Here is a 26,458-nt window from a genome sequence, read left to right as displayed (position 1 = left end):
ACCTGTTCTGATCATGCACATGTCCGCCAGTTCGGTCACCTGTTGTAAGCAGGCACAGGTGCTGCGGGCTGTGTGGATCATGCAGCCACATGCATGTGCGCTGGTTCGATTATGCACACGTCCACCAGTTCAGTCACCTATTGCAAGCACGCGCAGGCGCTGCATGGATCATGCAGCCACACACGTGCACTACACCTGTTCTCCTTCAGCTGATTCACTGTGGATGCACTTAGTTTTTGGATGTGTACAGTTGCGCAGTGTTGTGTAGATTTGCATATAGTAGCACAGTGTTGCACAGACTTGCATGCAGTAGTGTAGTGTTGTGCAGACTTGCTTAAAAACTGCATAATTTCTGCATCCAGTGCTCTACACAGAAAAAAAATTAAATTTTTTAATTTCTTGCATCTGCCTCGCGTAACCCTCAGCTTACTGCTGGGTAGGGGAGCAAAAACTCGGCGTCGAGCTGCATAACTCGGCATAGTCGATCCGCCGCATTACATAACTCTACGTTGGCCCCGGTGTGAAAGGGGCTTCAGACTTTCTGATCATGAATGTATTTTCAGATTCTTCACAGTTATATTGATGACAGCACTTATAAGCGTGCACAAATCCGAGCGTCTAGCAGAAACTGTTTTTAACAGGCTGCATTTGTGACTAATGGCAATGCAGGTGTACTAAGTCTTCTAACGGCTGCTCCTTTAACAGTGACTGCACCAAAATGAACAGTTATCACTTAATAACAAGTTATCGTAACACAACATCATGCTTGTATAAACTTTGGAATTAATCTGTGGCTCCGTTCTTAATGTTAGCAGCTACTTTCCATTCAAGCTTGCACTGGGAAGTCTCTAAAAGCCTTGTCATCACTGTCGGAAACACATGAGTACTTTGTTTTCGGCAGTCTCGGTAGTTGTTTGTTGTGAATGCCGTATACTTTGCAGTCAGTCACGGAAGTACCCAAAGTAATCCCAGTGTATCATCAGCTGGTCACCAAGAGCCTAAATCAAATTGTTATGATTTGGGTGTGACATGTCCTTTAAAACACTAATAAACACAAAACACACTAAACACAAATTTAAACTAAGGCCCAAAAGTTGTTTCATCAACTTTTTGGCCCTGCTCCTCCATCAACCCACAAAAAACAAAACTAACTGGGTTGGCATGTCAATTTTTTTTTCAACTTCCTCAAACGTATTCATGTAGACATAAGAGAAAATATACATAGTTTTAAAGAAATGACATTTCTTCAAACAACAGCAAACAAATTTATAAAACCTGCCATTGAATAAAATATATTAGTAATAACATTAGACAATAACCAATTGAAAGAATACTCATAATACCCAACTAATTAATTTTGTAATACCACAAGAAGACATCAATCAATCAAGCAATCAATCAGTTTTATTTATATAGCGCCAAATCACAACAAACAGTTGCCCCAAGGCGCTTTATGTTGTAAGGCAAGGCCATACAATAATTACGTAAAAACCCCAACGGTCAAAACGACCCCCTGTGAGCAAGCACTTGGTGACAGTGGGAAGGAAAAACTCCTTTTTAACAGGAAGAAACCTCCAGCAGAACCAGGCTCAGGGAGGGGCAGTCTTCTGCTGGGACTGGTTGGGGCTGAGGGAGAGAACCAGGAAAAAGACATGCTGTGGAGGGGAGCAGAGATCAATCACTAATGATTAAATGCAGAGTGGTGCATACAGAGCAAAAAGAGAAAGAAACACTCAGTGCATCATGGGAACCCCCCAGCAGTCTAAGTCTATAGCAGCATATCTAAGGGATGGTTCAGGGTCACCTGATCCAGCCCTAACTATAAGCTTTAGCAAAAAGGAAGTTTTAAGCCTAATCTTAAAAGTAGAGAGGGTGTCTGTCTCCCTGATCTGAATTGGGAGCTGGTTCCACAGGAGAGGAGCCTGAAAGCTGAAGGCTCTGCCTCCCATTCTACTCTTACAAACCCTAGGAACTACAAGTAAGCCTGCAGTCTGAGAGCGAAGCGCTCTATTGGGGTGATATGGTACTACGAGGTCCCTAAGATAAGATGGGACCTGATTATTCAAAACCTTATAAGTAAGAAGAAGAATTTTAAATTCTATTCTAGAATTAACAGGAAGCCAATGAAGAGAGGCCAATAATGGTCGTCAAACTCAGTGACTCAACACGGTAACATGAAACAAAAAGAAAACTAGAATTTATGATTTTTTTTTATTATTTCAAGAATATATGCTAATTCTGAATCTCATGCATGCCATTTTCTGCAAAAATAACAACCCTGTCACACTCAACTCCATTATGTTTGAAAGTAACAGGGTTGTGAGATTGTGACGGGGTTGTGATTTTAATACTTTAGTTGTTAAGTTAGCCAGTTACTTAAATCATATGTTATTGTATTCAGTCAACATTGTTATACCACATGCATATGAATGTGATTTATGTACAGTGTTTACGCTGTGAGTAAGATGGCGCCAACAACAGCAGCAGAAAGGCAGAGGCACGTCTTAAAGCTGATTCTGAAAGAAGGGAGAGATACAGAGTGAACGTGAGAGATGGAAAAAGAATGTAGAGGCAGGGAAAAAGAAACCAATCAAAGACCTGAGTGAAAGAGAACAGTGTAAGAAAAGAAAAATGTGGAGAGCACCCTTCACACAGGTGTGTTGTATGTTGGTCCGTGTGTTTTAGCACCATCTGCCCCAGTAGACTTAAAGGGGATAGAGAATCAAAATCATCTTTATCATGTTTTTGGTGTTAGTTCAGAATCTCCCCGCTGTGGGGAAAACACATGAAGTGCCAGCAAGTTTCAGAACTTCTATTTCAAGTATTTCTCCTTTTTTGAATTGCCCCTAGAAAACAGGCCAATCCGTTTTTGAGAGAAAAGTTACGTCACTTTTTCACCAATAGCCCCCCCCCCCCTTTCACACACGCCCCTTCGAAATTAATTATTCATAAGGTTGTGCCCACCCATTCGTAACACTGGAAGAGGAGCAATGTCGAGCTACAGGTGTGTTTTCCCAGGTTGTCATAGCAGACTACGATCTTTCCATATTCTTCCCACGGAAAGTAATGTACGCGATCACTGGCTTTTATTCATTTTTAACCGCATCCCCAGGACATACAACCGCCGACTATTTCTTTGCTCTGCATTTCACGGAGGACTGTTTCACAAACCTTGCACAATTTCGAGCTGGCTTCAGTCGGCATTTAATACTCAGTAGAGGGTCAGTTTCGACTCTGCGACAAAATCAACCCCAGCAATCAGTACAGCCTGTGAGTATCACATTTTCTTTTGTTTTAAATATTTATTTCGGATCGTTTTTTTTTTTATTATTATCATTATTATATTGTGACTGGACTTTATGTCACAGTCAGCCTCTGGCTGACTTCATGTTGGTGGGCGAGGAACAAGATTTATCACTCAACAGCAATGTTGAAACGTGATCTGTTAAATAAGTTAGTGAAGATTACTGTCGTCTCGTTTTCGCTACAACGCGCTCAACTTTTGTTCAGAATCAGCTTCTTATCACTGGTAACGACGCGGATTTCCTCTCACTCAAACCCGCAGCTTCACAGCGCTTTAAACCGTCGTCCACAGACTTCAATAGCGAGACAAGTGCAGCAAAACGAGACGAGTTATTGGATAAATGCTGGGCTTTGTCCCGCCCATCGGAGGCTCTGCGTGTCTGGGGGTCTATGGGGCAGTGGGCTGGCCTCGGCTGGCCCGGACGCCCAGCTTCTGCATGATGATTGGATGATCTGTCTGAGGCTGAATCCATTTTTGATTGACAGCGAATGAGCGAATCAGCGATCATTTCATTCTGTTCTGAGTTGAACCGGAGACTTTCCTAATCCTCTTAGCGGCATTTTCAGTGAGAGCAAGGGCAGCCAATCAAACAACGGCAACTGATCAGCGCCAACACCTACGTGCATTTCATAATGAGGTTGCCAAATAAGCTCCGAAACTACGCCATTAAAAGCAAACGATTCATTCTAAACCCAGCATAGTAACATAGCTGTTTCAGAGAGCCTTTTAGGAAGGTTCTGAACCATTACAGACCCAACCAATTTTTTTTTGGGGGCTACATATCACATCACAGAACAAGGATTAATGCCCCATTCAACCTCTCTCTATCACCTTTAATTCCATCCTCCATTACTGTGGCAGCACCTAAATCCTGTGCTGGATTACCTTCAAGCCCAACATCCTCAAGTGTCTGTGCTGCACTTTTTAAGTGATGGACCCTGTACTCAGGACAAACAACGAGGCAACGTCTTCCTTTTCACTACAGAGCTGGACAGAAGAGGATTGGAGGCTGGTTCTTGGAATTTTTTCAATGCTATTCATGGAAAAGGAGCACCAGATGGTGTCAGGGGAGCCCTAAAAAGAGCAGCTGACATGATGGTGGCAAAGGGCCGTGACATCACAGATCCAGAAGAGTTATTCAGGGCCTTGACTGAAACAACAACTGTGAAACTGGTCTTTATGAAAAGTGAAGATGTGGAGGAAGCAATGGAGAAAATGCCAAAGCTGACACCAGCTGTTCCTGGAACCATGAGAATTCACCAAGTCCTTACTCCGGCTCCAGGACGAACTGATGGTTTGTGATGTAAGCTGCATGTGCACAACACAGAAGCAGTTTCAAGTGCAACTGCTTCAACACCCAGTGTTTCAGTTTTGGCCAGAAGAAAGAAACTGCTGTATCTCAGCCAGCCCATGGGGAAATCCAGAAAAGGAAATCCAGTGCAAAAGTCCAGAGCTGATTGGGAAATGGTGTATTCTCAGATATGATGATGATGATTTGTATCCAGGCATTATTCTAAAGGTACAGGAACACATGTGCAGGTCAATGCATGCATCGTGTTGGATCAAACCGATTCTCTGGCCGCTTCAGGATGATATCCTCTGGTACCTGTTTGATGATGTCCTGGAACTCATTCCACCCCCACAGCCGGTGATAGAGGTGTGGAACCAACTCACAAGATGAATTCAATGAAACAAGAGGCACATGCATGCACAGACATACAGACACACTCAGCTGTTAATCAATTTAATTTATATGTTATTGCTACTATCAGTTCAGAATCACCGTTATTGTCATTGCACAGCGATCAACACAATGAAATTTGCTTGTGCATCCTCAAAAACAATGACCACCCTCAAACACACTCACCCATACACATACTTCAATAAATATTGAAAAAAACATCAGGAGATTGGAGCGGGGGGGGGGGGGGGGGGGGGGCAAGCTTGGAGACAAACATAACTCGTATTGCACTAATCCCACATTGTCATTATCCCATATTACACTTATCCCATGCTGCACATGTCCCATATTGCACGTAAAACATCAATTAACAGTCAAAATACCCAACTTAATAAAACCCCTTAAATAGCATAAAAACAGTAATAAATATACCTAAAATTAAAAAAATAATTAAAACAATATTGCACATGTCCATCCTTATTTTAATTAAATAATGCAATTGTTTCAACTGAATCTTGGGCGTGTCTGTTTAGTTCTGTAACAGCTCGATGAAAGAAGCTGTTTTTCAGGCCTTGTGGTGTGGGCTTTAAAGGCCCGATAACGCCTGCCGGATGTAAGCAAAGAAAAAGGTGATGTGAGGGTGGGTTCCATCCTGCAGAATACTGCTTGCTGGGTGGAGGCAGCGAGTCCTAAAAACATCATCCAGTGAGGGCAGAGGGAGACCAATGATCTTTTCTGCCGTTCTTATGACTCATCTGATGGATTTCTTATTGTTTTCAGAACAGTTTGCAAACCATGCTGTAATACAATAGGTTAAAACACTCTCAATGGAGCAATGATAAAAGGCCTTGAGCAGCTCAGCCGATAATGCTCGTAGAAAATAAAGCCTCTGATTTGCCTTTTTGACCATAGCAGATGTGTTAACTTCCCATTTAAGATCCTCAGTGATCCAGGTGCCCAGAAATTTAAAACAAGAGACCCTCTCTACTACCTCACCTTTGATGGTTAAGGGAGAGGGGTCATCCTTGCGCTTCCTGAAGTCAACTATAATCTCTTTGGTTTTCTTGACATTCAGGGTCAAATTATTTTCTGTGCACCATTCAACTAGCCTTTCAACTTCATCTCTATAGGCTTCCTCGTTGCCGTTGAAGATCTGTCCCACCACAGTAGTGTCATCAGCAAATTTTATTATCATGTTTGAGGGATGGGTGGGAATACAGTCATATGTATAGATGGAATAAAGCAACGGACTTAGCATGCAGCCTTGTGGTGTGCCGGTGCTAAGTGACAGACTGGAGGATAGATGTGGGCCCAGTTTGACTGCCTGTGGGCTGTCAGACAGGAAATCCTTAATCCATGCACATAACGTATTGCTAAGGCCTAGGTTGAGGAGCTTTGTGACCAACTTACTGGGTATAATTGTGTTGAAAGCAGAACTGTAATCTATAAAAAGCATTCTCACACTTGCACCTTTATTGTCGAGGTGCGTTAAAGCTGTATGGAGAGCTGTGATGATAGCATCCTCTGTGGATCTATTTGCCCTATAGGCATATTGATGCTGGTCCAAATTAAGGGGAAGGACAGATTTTAAATGCTTCATCACCAGCCTCTCAAAGCACTTAGCCACAATAGGACTAAGGGCCACCGTGTAGTCTGTAGTCATTCATGGTTCTGATGTTACTTTGCTTAGGCACTGGAATGATGGTGGCTGTTTTGAAGCAAGTTGGTACAGTACCTTTGAAGAGAGATCTGTTAAAAATATCTGCAAAGACATCTGCCAACTGGTGGGCGCAGTCTTTAACCACCCTTCCTGGAATTCCATCAGGCCCCTCTGCCTTCCTAGTGTTCACAGACTTAAAGATGTGCCTCACCTCCTCTGCCGAAACAATGAGTGGATAGTCTGTGTCAGCAGAGGGGTGGGGAATAGCTCCGTTGGTAAGCCCTTTTGTTTCAAAACGGGCATAAAAATGACTGAGCTCCTCAGCCAGGGAGACATTAATGTCTACAGGTGGTTCACGGGTACCTCTGTGGTTTGTGATCTGCTGGATCCCCTGCCACACACGCGTCGGATCTCTATTCATGAAGTGGTCTTCAATCTTTGCCTTGTACAACCCCTGGCAAAAATTATGGAATCACCGGCCTCAGAGGATGTTCATTCAGTTGTTTAATTTTGTAGAAAAAAAGCAGATCACAGACATGACACAAAACTAAAGTCATTTCAAATGGCAACTTTCTGGCTTTAAGAAATACTATAAGAAATCAAGAAAAAAAGATTGTGGCAGTCAGTAATGGTTACTTTTTTAGACCAAGCAGAGGAAAAAAAAATATGGAATCACTCAAGTCTGAGGAAAAAATTATGGAATCACCCTGTAAATTTTCATCCCCCAAATTAACACCTGCATCAAATCAGATCTGCTCATTGACATTGACCCTATGTGTCTTTTTGCAAGGAATGTTTTTGCAGTTTTTGCTCTATGGCAAGATGCATTATCATCTTGAAAAATTATTTCATCATCCCCAAACATCCTTTCAATTGTCCAAAATATCAACATAAACTTGTGCATTTATTGATGATGTAATGACAGCCATCTCCCCAGTGCCTTTACCTGACATGCAGCCCCATATCATCAATGACTGTGGAAATTTACATGTTCTCTTCAGGCAGTCATCTTTATAAATCTCATTGGAAAGGCACCAAAAAAAAGTTCCAGCATCATCACCTTGCCCAATGCAGATTCGAGATTCATCACTGAATATGACTTTCATCCAGTCATCCACAGTCCACGATTGCTTTTCCTTAGCCCATTGTAACCTTGTTTATTTCTGTTTAGGTGTTAATGATGCCTTTCGTTTAGCTTTTCTGTATGTAAATCCCATTTCCTTTAGGCGGTTTCTTACAGTTCGGTCACAGACGTTGACTCCAGTTTCCTCCCATTCGTTCCTCATTTGTTTTGTTGTACATTTTTCGATTTTTGAGACATATTGCTTTAAGTTTTCTGTCTTGACGCTTTGATGTCTTCCTTGGTCTACCAGTATGTTTGCCTTTAACAACCTTCCCATGTTGTTTGTATTTGGTCCAGAGTTTAGACACAGCTGACTGTGAACAACCAACATCTTTTGCAACATTGCGTGATGATTTACTCTCTTTTAAGAGTTTGATAATCCTCTCCTTTGTTTCAATTGACATCTCTCGTGTTGGAGCCATGATTCATGTCAGTCCACTTGGTGCAACAGCTCTCCAAGGTGTGTTCACTCCTTTTTACATGCAGACTAGCGAGCAGATCTGATATGATGCAGGTGTTAGTTTTGGGGATGAAAATTTACAGGGTGATTCCATATTTTTTTCCTCTGCTTGGTCTAAAAAAGTAACTGTTACTGACTGCCACAATCTTTTTTTCTTGATTTCTTATAGTGTTTCTTAAAGCCAGAAAGTTGCCATGTGAAATGACTTTAGTTTTGTGTCATGTCTGTGATCTGCTTTTTTCCTACAAAATTAAACAACTGAATTAACATCCTCCGAGGCCGGTGATTCCATAATTTTTGCCAGGGGTTGTATACAGCTTTAGCCTGCCTAATGCCTTTTTTCAAATTGTACCTTCCTGAGCCATACCATGCTGTGTCACCTGATTTAAAAGCTGCATTGCGGTCTCGCAGTAGAACCTGGACCTCCGTACTCATCCAAGGTTTCCTGTTAGGGAATGTCCGGATGTGTGTATTGATGGCAACATTTTCAACACAGGTTCTGATATAGCAAAGCACAGTAGAGGCATATTCATTTATGTCATCATTAAAAAACAGAGACCAAGTCGTCCGTTCAAAACAGTCCTGTAGCTGCATAGATGTGTCCACAGGCCACCGCTTAACAGTTCTGATGATAGGTTTCTGCATTTTACACGTTTTTATAAATTTTTTAATTGTATGTAACAGGCACAAAGACAAGGTGCCTTTCAGTGCACCTCTCATGAGGCCTTTAAAAGTATATTTGAGCAAAAGAAGCTTGACTTTTATGCCTGGACACACACACAAGCAAACAAACAAAAAATACACGTTTTATTTGAGCAATTCACTTTACAATGTTCCATTGCTGTTAGTTGTTGATATGCTCTTGAATTTGTTTTTACTTTAGGTTAATACAACTCAATTCAATTTGAAATATATATCTATTGTCCTTCTTATGGCTGCATAATGAAATATAATGCTAATAAAAAATCCTATACACTGAATTTGAGAGTAAACAACTATTTATATGTAAAGCTGCATTTGTCTCTTCAACCCTGTTATCCTAGTCTCAACGTGTCACACTTACATTTTCATACATTATTTAAAAAAAATGTTTAAAAAAATAATTTAATGTTTGTTGACTACTGTGTAAAATGTTGAGAGCTATCATAAGATCATTGATTTTGATTACAATACTTTAACAAAAATGGGAGATTTCATGTTATTTTTGTATTTAAAATGATTGAATCAGTGAGGGGGACATCTGATTAATACAAAAATATAAATTTCTTTAAAAATACATTTTATGACCATATTCAGACAGCTTCCATAGTGTACATAATGGGGTTGAAGAATAACAGAGACCACATTTTGAAATGATGACCAAAAATAATCCATCTGTTATGTGGGCCGCTGAAGAGGAGGTACTGCTGGCCCACCACCACCAGAGGGCGCCCCGCCTGGAGTGCGGGCTCCAGGCACCAGAGGGCGCTGCCACTGAAGAGGAGCAGCCCAGGTGACAGCCGTCACCCATCACCTGAAACAGCTGACAGTCATCAGCCGAGGGGTATATCAGCTGGACGGCATCTCCATCTCACTGCCGAGATATCGTTCTACCAAGAAGGTAACGCACTCAGCCAGTCATCATATTTCTGAGGACTAACCTGTTTTTGCTTGTGCTTGAGACAGTTGAAGACTGAACTTGATCCATATCGGATAAGTACCCTTCACTGCAATATTGTTTGTGACTAGAGGTGGAGGTGGTGTTTCCACCCTACGTGTTGCTGGGTGCAGCCGCACCCACATCTGACTGTTTCTGTTCCTCGCCAGCAGTACCGGATCCGACGAGCGGAGTCAGTGGCCACCTGGGAGTTCGGGACTTGGCGGCTCCAGTATTCCCGGGGTTCGGTGGCAGAGGAAATCGGGTGGTTCCGGTTCGACTCGGACGGACGTCTCCTATCGTCGAGCCTGCCCACACGTCACCAGTAGAATTGGTTTATTCTTACAATTGTGATCTGTTGTGTTTGTTGTGCGAATTCACAACAGTAAAACCTTGTTATTTGACTTCTTCATTGTCCGTTCATTTGCGCCCCCTGTTGTGGGTCCGTGTTCCTCACTTTCCCCAACACCATCCATCCATCCATTTTCTTCCGCTTTATCCGGAGTCGGGTCGCGGGGGCAGCAGCTCAAGCAAAGCCGCCCAGACCTCCCGATCCACACACACCTACCCCAGCTCCTCCGGGGGAATCCCAAGGCGTTTCCAAGCCACCCGAGAGATGTAGTCCCTCCAGTGTGTCCTGGGTCTTCCCCGGGGCCTCCTCCCAATGGGACGTGCCCGGAACACCTCTCCAGCGAGGCGTCCAGGGGGCATCCGGAAGAAAATAATAATAAAACTAATGCCTGAGATGGGAAAATATTTTTTGTGATAGTTCAGTTCATCATTTTGAATTTGAGCAACAGATTTACATGGTTGTAAACAAACATTTGGTAAGGTAAATATATACATGATGCCCAAAAGGAGTAGTCTGAAGCAAAGCTTAGGGCCCCTTCACACATAGTGCGAAGTTTAGATGTGCAAGTTCACACCGTGTAATGTCGTCCCTGTCGCCAACACCTCGTACACCTGTTGCTACAACTATTTGCGCACACAAGTGCCTGAAATACAAAGTATGCGCACCCTCTCGCAGCAGGTGCCAGCCAAATTCCAGGTGACACACATGAACACCTAACACTGCTCGCATAGCACTTAGAAAATGTGTGGCCAGTCGCACTCTTGGCATGATAACATACTACAAACAATCACTGTCGTACTGCTGTGAAATTTGTCTAAGTTCCCCACGAGTGTGACTTTGCAAACACACACACTGACACGTGAGTGTGTGCACTCCACTCACGGGAGGCGTGGCTTCTGACAGAAGCAGCTGTGGTGATCTGTCATCCTGAACATTCCAGTTACACAACACCTACTGTGTTTGGACAGTCATGGACAAACAACTGTCCACTGTGAAAAAATATATCGCCGTGGTGGCAACAAGCTGCAGCAAGCAAGCACGCACACGGAGTGGACACTGACAGCCCCCCAGGTTTCCAGGTTGAAACGGACCATCAGATCAGAACATGCACCAGGTGATCTGACCGTCACGTCACCCACGTTAGCTCTGTTCCACATGACGTGGTGTCTGTGCTGTGGCACGCCATCCACAAGACACACGCGTTGGGCAGAACACGCACAAGGCTGACTGGACACACCTGACCAGTAGATGTGGACATTAGCACCCCCTGCTTCTCATTCATGTCATTTCATGACTGTATGTCTGTGACCATGGGTCATCACCAGAGGAACAGACGGATCATATTTGTATTGCTCGTTTGATAAATGCGGTGTTTTATATGGTGTGTGATTTAATTTTTTTTTTTTGTAATACTTCCATGTCCTTCCTGATATGAGGCAGCTTCCCGCAGCTTTCAAAGAACAGCTCTGTAGTTCAGTGGTAATGTCTGTGGCTGGGAACCAGAGGTTTTGAAAGGCGCGACTTTGTGTCCCGGGTGGTGTGTGTGTGTTTTTTTTTTTTTAATTATTCCACATAAGCGGCACTATGTGGTTCCACATGTACCAGTTGGTTTTTATTTCTTCCACATAAGCGGCGCCATGTGCTGCACATGGCACTGTTCCTGCTCGACGGACATGGCACATGCACGAACTCTTGCACCGGGTTTGTGCACACCTGCCCGTCTGTGCGATGTTTCGTACACAATGTTTCGTGCGCTAATTTCAAACTGTTTCACACTGTTTCGCTGTTTTCGTACAAATACCATTCAAACTTCACACTATGTGTGAAGGGGGCCTTATAAATTTCATTTAATTTTCATTTATTTATTTATTTAAAACAGGGACAGTGCACAATATACATTATCCTTAAATAGGAGAGATGCTTTATGCCAGGTTGTAGCACACGTGCTAATTTCCACCTGTAGTCCCTAGACAGGCTGATGAAAAACAATTAAAAAGAGGAAATTTACAATATATTACATTAAATTTTTAAATTACAGACACTGTGTCCAAAGCACATGACATTAGATCACACTATGGTTACATGTCTGACCCGAGAGCAACCAATTTTTAACCAGTCGTAAAAAAGTGTAAAGGTTTGTACAAGAAATAAGTTCAGTTGGTAACATATTCCACTGGCGCATGGCCACACAAGAGAACGCCGAGTTCCCAAAAGTTGTTCTACGTCTGGGAATCCTGCACTCACCTCGACCCATCGACTGAGTGGCTCGAGATGTTGTTTCCGAGTTCAAGGATATGAAAGTTTTTAACGGCGGAGCAGCAGTGCTATGGATGATTCTAAACAACAAACATAAATCTGAGTACATGATTGAATTTTCAAAGCTCAGAATATTATACTTTGAGAGTATGTGACAATGATGAAATAAATGTTTTTTCTTATCATGAATCTTGAGAGAGCTTTTATAAAGTGATTGAAGAGGCCTAAGGGCAGTTTTGTACGCCTGTGACCAACTTGTCATACAGTAACGAAAATGTGGTATAATCATTGCATTAAGATATACATTAGAAGCTTCGAAGGTAAGAGTGTCTAATGTATCTATAATTTGACAAATTAAATTTTAAAGTGTTTATCTTTTTAATATGTTTCATAAAATTCAAATTTGAATCAAGTATTATACCCAGATATCTACATTGATCAACATTATGAATTTTCTGACCACCGATTAAAACTTCAGGACATTTCTGAAGTTTATTTTGGTTTGTAAAAAACATAGATACTGTTTTTTCAATATTTAAAGTAAGGCAGGAATTTTTTAACCAATGAGAAACCAACTTCATCTCTCTTGTTAGTTTTTGAGCTACCTCCTCCACGGTTTTTCCATGGGTATACACTACAGTGTCATCAGCATACATAATTGTTTTAACATTGCAGACAGATGGAAGATCATTAATATAAAGTATGAACAACAGTGGCCCTAAAATAGAGCCCTGAGGCACACCTAGTCTGCATGGTCTTAAAGGGGATGTTATTTCACCCATAGTTACACACTGCTGCCTGTCACTGAGGTACGATCTTATCCAATGAATTGTATTGGTATGAAAGCTGAATTTAGTTAATTTGTTAAGAAGAAATTCGTGGTTAACGGTGTCAAAAGCCTTCCTCAAGTCCAGAAAGACTGCTCCTACCACTCCTCCCATATCCAAACTGGATTTTATTTCTTCTAAAAAAAATAACAGCATGCAGTCTCAGTTGAGTAATGTTTTCTAAAACCAAACTGAAGAGGATGTAAAGCCTCAACAGACTCAAGATGTTCCATCAACTGCATTGCTACAATCTTTTCAAAGACTTTGGAGATAGTTGTAAGGATACTGATAGGCCTATAGCTGGAGATTTGGAGCTTGTCTCCAGACTTGTAGACAGGCTTAACCACAGCTGTTTTTAAAACCGTGGGGAAGGTGTTTTCACATATTGACTGATTTTATCACTTTTGTTAAAACTGGGGTTAGAGTTTCTTTGTGTTCCTTTAAGAAAGCAGTGTCAATACCAAAGACGTCCTTAGTTTTACTCTTGTTTAGTTGTGAAATAACTTTAAAAACATTTTCTTCCACAATATTATACAATTTAAAAGAGTCATTAAAATCATTTTCAAGTATCAAGAAACAATAATAATTAGAAAAATTGTTTGCCAATTTCAGAACAGAATCAAGAAAATAACCATTAAAGTATATTGCCAATTCAGCATTATCATTGTTAATTACTCCATTTTTTTCAAGTTGTAATTTATCACAATTTGGTTTTTCTCTTCCCAATAATTTGTCCATACTCCTCCAGAGTTGTTTAAAATGCCTACCCTCTCCGTACAGACAAATTAGGCAATGGATAAGTGCATTACAGAATGTTGGACCTTGTACATTACAATCCAAAACCTTTCATTAAACACCATTTCAAGGTCATCAAATCATAATATTCATTCATTGGTGATACACTTGTTGTGTCTCGCCCATACCCAGGCCAATACACTCTCTGAGTGCATGTGCCTGTTTAAGAGTGGATTGAGTGTGAAATGCAGGTGTCTTGCCCATACTCAGTTTCACAGAGCAAACAAACAAGGATACACAATCGCTGTTTGCACAAATTGAATATTAGAAAGCACAGAAATTTATCAATTTTGTTCTTCGACCCTTGATGTTTTTTTTAAATTGTTTATGGTCGTACAAATAATAGACAAGAGTTCTTAGTGAGTAGATAATAACTCCATATCGAAATCATTTATGATTGTACAGATTTAGAAAATACAAACATTTCTCCGACAGCTCCTGTTAAGTGCTAGTGAATTTTTTTTTTCCATACTATGTCTGTAATAAGGATTCTTTATAAACCTTTTTTAAGTGTGACACATTCTTGCAAAGTTTGGCATTTGCTTTTAAATTATTCCATGTTTCCACTCCCCGTCTAGAAATTGAAAAATTGTTTAGAATACTTTGATGAAGTGACGTGTCTGTAACTTTGAATAAGGTTTGAGCAATTTTGAATTGAACTAGGTCACTAAATTTCATTTTGGATTGGAGGAGCAGGGCATTTGTGTGCTCTCTGTATCCTACTAAATGGATTATTCTAATTGCCCTTTTCTGAACTGTGCATAGTTGATCAAGACTGATTTTGTATGAATTCCCCCACATCTCCACACAAAAAGTTAAATATGGTAATATGAGTGATCAATATACAATATACCGCACTCTTATTAAGAAGATATTTTGATTTGTTTATTAAGGCTACATCTTTTGCTACTTAGCTTTAATTTTTAAAATATGGGGTTTCCAACAAATTTTGTGATTGAGTGTTACACCAAGAAAGGTGTATTCATAAACTCTTCTGTATAATTACATTATCAATTTAATTTGTATATTCTGGTTTATCTTGCATTTTCCAAAGAACATTACTTTGGTTTTCATAATATTTAGGGACAGTTTGTTCTCAGCAAACCATTCTTTAACCATTTCTTTTGTAATTTTGTTCACCAATTGTTGGAAATCCTCACCTGAACACAGTAGTGTTGTATCGTCTGCAAAAAGTACCAATTTTAGCTTTTCTGAAACCAAATCAAATCAACTTTATTTATAAAGCACTTTTAAAAAAAAAACAGCTGCAGCTGAAACAAAGTGCTGTACACAAGGAGACATAAAAAAATGAGGAAAAAACCAAGTACAAGTCATTAATATAAAATAAGAATAAGAATAGCTTGGGTCCCTGGGGTACACCACATAAATTATCACTCATGGATCTGCCCTGCCCCATCTGAACATACTGTTTGCTGTTTGTTAGGTAGGACCAGTGGTGGGCACAGTTCAGCTAATCCGATAACAGATAATTACTGACGCTAATGTTTTTGCTAGCGGATTAACTTTTCAGATAAGTTTTAAAACCATCATCGGACCAATTATCTTCCGATAAATTTGGTTATGAAAACTTTCAGTCCGATGACATTTTTTTTTTTGCTGGTAAAGTGAGCAAAGTTTAATGGTCAAAAACGTTTGTAAACCCTAAAATCAAACATTTTAGTCCTTCTGTTGTGTGTTTGTAGCAAACTGGCTGCCTGTCGCTTGCTGATGACATCATCATTAAGCGCAAAACGTGATTGGCCAGTCAACGCCGGGAGCATTGTGGCTAATGTAGTTCAGGTTCACTTTGGATGTTACTTTGGAAAACAGACTAATTTTAACATTATTTTATTTCTTTGTGGGTGTAATTTAAGCGGCAAGACTCGGTGGGGGAGAGGAGCTCTCATGGTGCAGCTGTGTGTACAGAGGGACTTTTCTTCATGTTTAGACACTGTTTTGGATTTTTTTAAAAAGGACGCTTTATGTTGATTATTTATTCAGATGAATCCCACTGAAACTAACAGGTAAGAATTTAAATTTACTACGTGCATTTTACTCTGCCAATCAATGCATTAATGGATGTATTTTGGTTGTTTAAGCCGCAGGGTTCAAAGTGTGTGAAAAAAGCAGCAGCTTTTTAGTTTGTAAATGACGATGTATCTAATATTCAGATAAAACTGTGACTTCTAACACTGTGTTTTACTGCTTTTGAAAGATGATGACAGTGTTTGGGGTTTTATTTTTTATTCATTCATTTTTCACGCATTCTTATGTGTTTGTGATCCTTGAATTTACCCAGCAGTGAAAAGTGAAAGTGAAACTGGTTATCAGAAGCCGACAGTGTAATCTAATGTGGCCACATCTGAATCAATACTAAAAGTTATCGGTTATTGTAATAAAGATACATTTTTTTAGCAGTTTATCAGTTTAGCATCATAAAAGATAACTTTTCAGTTATTGGATTAATGGTTATCAAAGCTAACTTTTTGGTTAGCTGTGCCCACCACTGGGTAGGACTCAATCCAATTAAAGGCAATACCCCTTATCCCATATTTCTGTATTATTTTTTCAAAAGCACCTTATGAGCCATTGTATCAAAAGCTTTCTTAAGATCAATAAAGATACCTATAGAATATAATTTATTATCAGTATTATCCTTAATTTCCTCTATGAGGTCCATCAATGCTAGGGTTGATGATCTATGTTTACAAAAGCTGTATTGGTTATCATTTAAAATATTAAATTTATCCAAAAAATAGTCTAATTGAGCTAAATGTTAGAGCTTTTCTAAAATTTTGGAAAACAGGAAGAATTGATATAGGCCTATAATTTCAAAATTGATGTCGGTTACCATTTTTTGTAAATAAGAATAACTTTGGCCATTTTCATTTGATCAAGAAATTTAACCATTGAAAAAGACAGATAAAAATATGGAATAATGGCTTTGTGATGTGTCAATAATTTGTTTTACAACACTCATGTTTAGATCATCACAATCAGTGGATAACTTACATGTGCAGCTCGTAACCATATTAATTATTTATTTTTCATTTGTTGCTGTGAGGAACATAGGGTTTGGATTTTTTGGAATGTTCTCACAATTAAAGTTGACACATTGTGGAGTAATTGTAGAGGCCAGTTGGGAGCCAATATTTATAAAGTATTTGTTAAACTCACTTATAAGTTTGGTTGGATTTTTAATATTTTGACAATTTATCACCATTTTAGTACTTCTTCCAATTACATCATTTATGGTGCTCCACAAAGCTTTAATATTGGTCATGTTTTTTTCTATTCGAGTGCTATAGTATTGGTTTTTACAATTTCGTGTTATATTTGTTAGTTTGTTTTTGTATCTTTTTACATTTCATTTCTGAGCTACTTATTCTTTTAAGAAGATTCGATTTTGACGTTGGGAAAGTGCAGGTCATAGAGGGACATGAAAGTTTTTAAGAACTCGTATGCTGCATTAACATCAGCTTCATAAACAAAATCTGTGGGATATAGATATAAATACATTTTGGTAAAAAATGTGAAAATGTTGAAGTCCAACTCTAACCATTCTCATGGAATGACTCACATACTATGCCAGTATGCTAGCTATGTGAAAGGGAAAATAAGTGTGTCTTAAGACTTTTATTCACCCTTGGGACACAAAGTAGTCCTGCACCCTGAGAACACAGAGCCCGGGCCGGTACGTAAGGTTTAATTAGGTCAGCTAAGTAGGGAGGTGCCAGTCTGTTAATAATTTTATAGGTTAATAGCATAACCTTAAAATCTGATCTCACAGAGACAGGAAACCAGTGAAGAGACACCAAAATGGGTGTAATGTGGTCAAACTTGCGATTATAACTCACATCTGGCTTGGGAATGCTTAAGGATCCCCCAAGAAGAGCGAGATGATTTGGCTGAGGATAGCTGTTTGGTCACGTAATCCAGCCAGATTTTAGATTGCAGTATCATACTGTTTGTATTTCTTAATTATTGATGCAAATGAAGTTCAAGACATAATCAGCAACATGTATCCACCCCTGATTTGTCTAAATAAAGCTCGCTGCAAAAATGATGACTTTTATGAAAATAATCCTCATATTTATTTTTTCCAATTATTACCTCTGAAAGTGTGTGTGTGTGTGTGTGGGGGGGGGGGTATTGTGTATACAGATGGCTGTAATTCTGAAATGGCTAATTTGAGAGTTTTGCAAAAAAACAAACAAACAAAAAAAAAAACCTGAATAGAAGTTTAAAGTCGACAGACACAATATCGTCGACACTCCTGATTGTTTGATTTCATCTCCACTGTGATGTGCAGAGGCAACAAAAACAAACAAACAAAAACCATCATCATCATGTCACTGTCTCAATATTTATGGACCAGACTGTATTAAAAATATCTGTCCTGATAAGGACAGTATATGTTCATGTTAGGGAGATGCTTTTCTCAGAAGCAAGACAGTGCCGTTGCTGACAGAATTACACTGATTACTGGGACAATATCACATGTCATAGTAGGTGGGTTTCCACTACCATCCAAATTATACAAGTTGAAGTAGTATGCTTAATGGACACACATGTATTTCAAACCCACTCAAAATATTTCAAAAACCTTTATACACTTGCATTATATGCTTCTTCAGGTGATTTGAAAAAGCCATAATTCACAAAACTCGATGGAAACACTCTTTCCGCTCATCACATGACATTCCAAAATACATGGAGTGGAATTCGTGAACAGAGGACAAGATGGAAAGCTGAGTAAACCTCCTAAAAGACATTTAGTGGGACTAACCCATCTGTCTCCATGACTGGGAATGTCAGCTACCATAAGAGCAGTAACAGAACAAGAGCAATCAGATTTCTGACTTCCGCCAATCCAGAGCCGGATCAACTCCAAAAATCAGTGTAATCTTCCATGCCATAATATCTATGTGTGGTGCAAATTTGGTGAGAATCCATGAAGTAGTTTTGGCGTAATCCTTCAAAGCCTATATAAAGTGAAATCTTGATCCAGAATCTGGATCCGCATCACCTCCAAAATTCAGTGGAGTCTTCCATGGCCTAATATGTATCCATGGAGTAAATGTGGTGAGAATCCGTGAAGTAGTTTTGACGTAATCCTACAAAGCCTATGTCAAGTGAAACATGGTCCAGATTCTGGATCCGGATCCAGATCATCTCCAAAGTTTAATGTAGTCTTCCATGGCCTAATGCGCATCTCTGTTGAAAATTTCATCAAAATTTGTGCAGTAGTTTTGACATAATCCTACTAATAGTAATCCTTCAAAGCCGATGTCAAGTGAAACATGGTCCAGATTCTGGATCCGGATCCAGATCATCTCCAAAGTTTAATGTAGTCTTCCATGTCCTAACGCATATCTCTGTTGAAAATTTTATCAAATTTGTGCAGTAGTTTTGACATAATCCTACTAATAGTAATCCTTCAGAGCCTATATAAAGTGAAACTTTATCCAGAATCTGGATCCAGATCCAGATCACCACAATTGAATGGATTCTTCCATGGCCTAATATGTATCTGTGGTAAAAATTTTGTCAAAATCTCTTCAGCAGTTTTGACGTAATCCTGCTAACAGAAGTCACACAGACAAAAAAATAAATACATGCTGATGATTTTATTACATCCTTGGTGGTTGTAATGACAGTTATACCAAGATGACAAGATCAAGCAGTCAGATCATCACCAATGGCAATGCTGTCAATTCCCTATTGTGTTTTGTCGACATTCTGAAAACATCGGTTAACTTGTGCAAACCTGTAATGGAAACCCAGCTACTGAGTATTGAGGCGTTTCAGGTTTCAAATCCCGCAAAACCTCGGAGAGGTCGCTGCGCTGCGAGATCTCAGTAACATTGAGAACTGCATTGATACGCTCTGATCACGCTTCACTTTAACCACTGCACACGGACAACACCATTAACATTGCAACATAAAACTATTTTTATATTGTGCCTAAAACTCTCATGAATATATTCTCTGGGTTTATAGACGTTGTTATTGTGTTTGTTTTATATAAACGTGAGAATCACAGACTGTCTCTGTTATTTTCAATGGGAGCTGCTGTGAGCTAAGCTCGCTTCCTGATCATGTCGTTCTGGGAGAAAGTAAAGTTTGCTCTTTAACGTCTTGATTATTGTTCTTTACAACACTGTTTGTCCTCTTTGTTCCAGACTAATATATATAATATGTCTGAAATTCGGTTTCCCTTTATTAAATTCCACGCAGATTAAACGTAGCAAAGACAGATTATTTGTTATAATGGTTTTAGCAAGTTTTCAGGGTATCATGCAGCAGACTCTTATTAACTTGATGAAAAGCATAAAAAAATTACATTTTTGTAGTATAATATTCATTTACAATTGTCATCATGTGGATTCTCTATGTTGTTTTGACTGCAGCGACGACTCTCTGGCGCGCAAGGGATTATGGGATACGTGAAAACCCCAAATAGTTAAATACGTTTGAGTTACCAACGTGTTTATGTACACAAAAAAGGGGGGTTTAAGCCACTGCAGAGCGTTTAAATCACTTACAGCTCTCACTGCAGTGCTGGTTTGTATGTCTGATGATTCACCAAAGCTCTTTATTTGAATTTCTCTGCCATGAGCCAAATGATTTTGTCAAAATCCATTGCTCATCTGTTCATATTTGGCATAACCAAAGAAACAAGATATTTACTGGCTGAGTGCGGCACATAATGCTACCCACTGGTGGCTGCAGGCCTGTTTAAAGCAGGCCAATGACAGCGCAAGGCACAAATTTAGTCTGTTATTAGTGGTACTGGCTCACATGATGGCTAAAGTGGGAGGACTGGGACACGATATCATCCTGACCTCAACGGACGTAAGCTTCATGTGTATCTGAAAGCGGAGTAGGGTGGGGTTTCTAGAAAAGCAATCAAACAGATCAAACCTGAAAGAATAACATCGTGCTGAAGCAAAATGAGAAGAGCTGAGACAGAGGAAACTGCAAGTTAAAGCACAGCAATATTTAATATTATGAGAGTATTATTTTGCAGCCCAGTACTGGATAATCATGTTAGCATTTGGGTTGTTCGGTTCTATTTCAAGCTCTGCAGGGATTAATGACGGGCCCCTCATATTTTTGGCAGCATCATTTCAGAGGAATTATCTAATACAGGCTGTGCCATTAAATAAGAGTGGAGGAAGAGAAAGAAGAAGCACAACTGTGTGTGTGTCTGCGTTCATACTGCACATGGAGGAGAGTGTTCAGTGCGTTATATACCTTATGTTTACGTCAGCAACCTTAAACATGGAGAAGGAACGAGCTAATCAGCAGATAAATAAGTGTTGCTTCCGCTGATGATTAGATAATTAGTACACGCAAAAACATATAATCAAAAATACATGCGCTGATCGCCCTAAAATAGTGATGTTTCTGAATGTTTGGGGATTCAAGTGCATCTTTTCCTGCAGCTGTTTGAGCTCATCATCAGGCTAATTTTTGTCCAGTATATATATAATAATTGCTAAAGTCCTTTGTTTGTATGACTGTGAGTGTGATGGTGTTTGGATTTTACTGTACTGAGTGAGTTTGAGCCATTTACAGCATCAAAGTAGAAGGTGGTGCCAATTACCGTTTTAGTGCCAGTGTGTGTGGCCGAGCACCCCTTTGTGTGGTTGCATGCTGACATGGGTGAATGTGAGGTGTCATTGTAAAGCGCTTTGACCATCTGCTTCATACAGTGGTTGATAGGGACTACAACATTAGGAAAAAAATAAATAAATAAAATACCTGCATCAATTCAACAACAACCAATTGTGTCAGCAAATGCTTGCAAACATACAGAATACATGGGTGATTCTTTAACTACGGGCACTATTGGCCTTGTAAATGTAATTTCCACCACACCATTGCCTTACAATATAAAGCGCCTTGGGGCAACTGTTTGTTGTGATTTGGCGCTATATACATGTGCTCTGATGTCACTGTTTATCTCCATAGAAACTACCAAAACAATCTTTCATACAAACTGTTTAAAGGGACATTACAATGTTGTGGTGGAAATTACGGCAATAGTGTGGGACAACTACATTTTGTTTACAAAAAATCACAACAGTTGTATGACATTGAATACCCCAATTATGTTTTGATTATAATTTGATCTATCTTTGTTAGTTGGTTATGTACCACAGGCCTTTAAGGTGGCAGTAATTAAACCATTACTTAAAAAGCCATCACTTGACCCAGCTATCTTAGCTAATTATAGGCCAATCTCCAACCTTCCTTTTCTCTCAAAGATTCTTGAGAGGGTAGTTGTAAAACAGCTAACTGATCACCTGCAGAGGAATGGTCTATTTGAAGAGTTTCAGTCAGGTTTTAGAATTCATCATAGTACAGAAACAGCATTAGTGAAGGTTACAAATGATCTTCTTATGGCTTCGGACAGTGGACTTATCTCTGTGCTTGTTCTGTTGGACCTCAGTGCTGCTTTTGATACTGTTGACCATAAAATTTTATTACAGAGATTAGAGCATGTCATAGGTATTAAAGGCATTGCGCTGCGGTGGTTTGAATCATATTTGTCTAATAGATTACAGTTTGTTCATGTAAATGGGGAATCTTCTTCACAGACTAAAGTTAATTATGGAGTTCCACAAGGTTCTGTGCTAGGACCAATTTTATTCACTTTATACATGCTTCCCTTGGGCAGTATTATTAGACGGTATTGCTTAAATTTTCATTGTTACGCAGATGATACCCAGCTTTATCTATCCATGAAGCCAGAGGATACGCACCAATTAGCTAAACTGCAGGATTGTCTTACAGACATAAAGACATGGATGACCTCTAATTTCCTGCTTTTAAACTCAGATAAAACTGAAGTTATTGTACTTGGCCCCACAAATCTTAGAAGCATGGTGTCTAACCAGATCGTTACTCTGGATGGCATTTCCCTGATCTCTAGTAATACTGTGAGAAATCTTGGAGTTATTTTTGATCAGGATATGTCATTCAAAGCGCATATTAAACAAATATGTAGGACTGCCTTTTTGCATTTACGCAATATCTCTAAAATCAGAAAGGTCTTGTCTCAGAGTGATGCTGAAAAACTAATTCATGCATTTGTTTCCTCTAGGCTGGACTATTGTAATTCATTATTATCAGGTTGTCCTAAAAGTTCCCTAAAAAGCCTTCAGTTGGTTCAGAATGCTGCAGCTAGAGTACTGACGGGGACTAGCAGGAGAGAGCATATCTCACCCGTGTTGGCCTCCCTTCATTGGCTTCCTGTTAATGCTAGAATAGAATTTAAAATTCTTCTTCTTACTTATAAGGCTTTGAATAATCAGGTCCCATCTTATCTTAGGGACCTCGTAGTACCATATTACCCCATTAGAGCGCTTCGCTCTCAGACTGCGGGCTTACTGCGGTTCCTAGGGTTTGTAAGAGTAGAATGGGAGGCAGAGCCTTCAGCTTTCAGGCTCCTCTCCTGTGGAACCAGCTCCCAATTCAGATCAGGGAGACAGATACCCTCTCTACTTTTAAGATTAGGCTTAAAACTTTCCTTTTTGCTAAGGCTTATAGTTAGGGCTGGATCGGGTGACCCTGGACCATCCCTTGGTTATGTTGCTTTAGACGTAGACTGTGTTTCGTGGTTATTGTATGGCCTTGCCTTCCAGTGTGGAGCGCCTTGGGGCAACTGTTTGTTGTGATTTGGCGCTATACAAGAAAAAAGTTGATTGATTGATTATTTTACTGATATTTTATTCAGATATATTTTAAAACATTAGAAAAAAACGTTTTTTTAACCATTCATTTTTATCATTGAAGATCAAAAGTCTGTGTGTGGGACAAGCACAAAACGGCAATATTTGCATATAATGATGCTGAAAAAAGGTGAATAAGTCATCATAGACAACTAGAACAAATTTCTTAAAACACTTTCATTGTAAAGATAACTATAAAAGTGTAAAATTTCCCCTTTTTTCTGTTTTTCATACAATATGATCAAAGGACATGATAAGTGCCCATAGTCTAAGAATCACCCACAAATATAACCTGCAGAATATGTACCATAACAAAGCTCCACAACACAACAGAAGCAGTAACAACGCAAAATGAAGTTTCTACCCAAAGGACATTAAGGTAAAAATAAATGGTAAATGGACTGCATTTATATAGCGCTTTTGCATCTGCGTCAGACGCTCAAAGCGCTTTACAATAATGCCTCACATTCACCCCAGTGTCAGGCTGCTGCCATGCAAGGTACTCACTACACACCGGGAGCAACTAGGGGATTAAGGACCTTGCTTAAGGGGCCTTAGTGATTTTCTGGTCAGGCTGGGGTTTGAACCGAGGATCCTCTGGTCTCAAGCCCAACGCTTACCACTAGACCATCACCTCCCCACCAAGAGCCTTGGCTTGAGCCAGATCAGGTTTTTCAGAATGTGAATGGTGCAACGTGGATTTAAGACAAATAGAAGCCAGATTTGAATGTGTGTGTGTGTGTGGGGGGGGGGGGGGGGCACGAGGCAATAGTCTCCGAATTGCTGCTGACGCTCTCCAATGACGCATGTGCAGTGAAGGCAGGGCAGACTGATTTTTAGGGGAGGTACCATTCGGTTGGCGACACCGGTTCAGATAAAGAGCAAAGCCCTGATGCTCTGTAAGGTCCGTTAGGAAAAAGTCCTCCTGGCAGGAACCCCTTTTTGTGTTATGAGTACATTTCTGCTGTGTTGTGAAACTTCGTAGCATGTCTTTGTTTTGTTTTGGGTGCATTGTGTAAATTTTCAGCACACGTTATCATTGATGGGTGTAACACATTACTAAGTAACGCGGTACTGTAACAAGATTACAATTTTAGAAACACAGTAATGTAACGCGTTATTATGAAAACACTTGTAATTAAATTACAGTTACTATCTAAATCAGGGGTAGGCAACCTGTTCCAGAAAGAGCCATGAGGGTGCAGGTTTTCTTTGCAGCCACTGACTCCACCAGGTGATTTTACTGATTAACTATAATCTAAATACTTCGTTACTGGCGGCACAGGCTCTGCTTTGGTAAAGCCGCGGAGAACGTTCACTTCCGTTGCTTGCGTGCTCACGTCATGCCGAGCACAGGAGCGAGAGGTTGTAAACATGGCAGAGGAGAGGAATGCGTTTCACCGGTGGAGATATGCACACTATTTTAACTGTCAGTCAAAAAAATAAAAACGTTGTCGTGGAGTGCAAGCTTTGCATGGGCAACAAACAACTGCCAAGTGCAGCCAACTCTTCAGCCAACACTCAACTATCAAGCTAGTCGCTAAACAACAACACAGCGAAGCTGCCGCCTCCGACACCACAACGCAGTCAAGATACAAACAAGGTTGGGTATGTTTACTTTGAAATGTAATCCAAAAGTAATCCAAATGTATGTACATACATACATACATACATACATACATACATACATATACTCAACAAAAATATAAACAACACTTTTGGTTTTGCTCCCATTTTGTATGAGATGAACTCAAAGATCTAAAACTTTTTCCACATACACAATATCACCATTTCCCTCAAATATTGTTCACAAGCCAGTCTAAATCTGTGATAGTGAGCACTTCTCCTTTGCTGAGATAATCCATCCCACCTCACAGGTGTGCCATATCAAGATGCTGATTAGACACCATGATTAGTGCACAGGTGTGCCTTAGACTGCCCACAATAAAAGGCCACTCTGAAAGGCGCAGTTTTATCACACAGCACAATGCCACAGATGTCGCAAGATTTGAGGGAGCGTGCAATTGGCATGCTGACAGCAGGAATGTCAACCAGAGCTGTTGCTCGTGTATTGAATGTTCATGTCTCTACCATAAGCCGTCTCCAAAGGCGTTTCAGAGAATTTGGCAGTACATCCAACCAGCCTCACAACTGCAGACCACGTGTAACCACACCAGCCCAGGACCTCCACATCCAGCATGTTCACCTCCAAGATCGTCTGAGACCAGCCACTCGGACAGCTGCTGGAACAATCGGTTTGCATAACCAAAGAATTTCTGCACAAACTGTCAGAAACCGTCTCAGGGAAGCTCATCTGCATGCTTGTCGTCGTCATCGGGGTCTCGACCTGACTCCAGTTCGTTGTCGTAATGGACTTGAGTGGGCAAATGCTCACATTCGCTGGTGTTTGGCACATTGGAGAGGTGTTCTCTTCATGGATGATGCGAAGGAGATGTGTTGCACTGCATGAGGCAAATGGTGGTCACACCAGATACTGACTGGTATCCCCCCCCAATAAAACAAAACTGCACCTTTCAGAGTGGCCTTTTATTGTGGGCAGTCTAAGGCACACCTGTGCACTAATCATGGTGTCTAATCAGCATCTTGATATGGCACACCTG

The 26,458-nt window shown here is 40.1% G+C and overlaps 1 pseudogene; it reads right to left on the bottom strand.

The window, feature by feature from the left end:
- Positions 1-4,571: 4,571 nt before the first annotated feature.
- The window catches only part of LOC117511486, a 43,894-nt pseudogene continuing 22,007 nt past the window's right edge, over positions 4,572-26,458 (bottom strand).

Source organism: Thalassophryne amazonica, chromosome 6, assembly GCF_902500255.1.
Source record: "Thalassophryne amazonica chromosome 6, fThaAma1.1, whole genome shotgun sequence".
NCBI classification, from domain to species: domain Eukaryota; kingdom Metazoa; phylum Chordata; class Actinopteri; order Batrachoidiformes; family Batrachoididae; genus Thalassophryne; species Thalassophryne amazonica.
The sequence above is the reverse complement of the archived record's forward strand: the minus strand, read 5'-3'. Positions and strand labels throughout refer to the sequence as shown.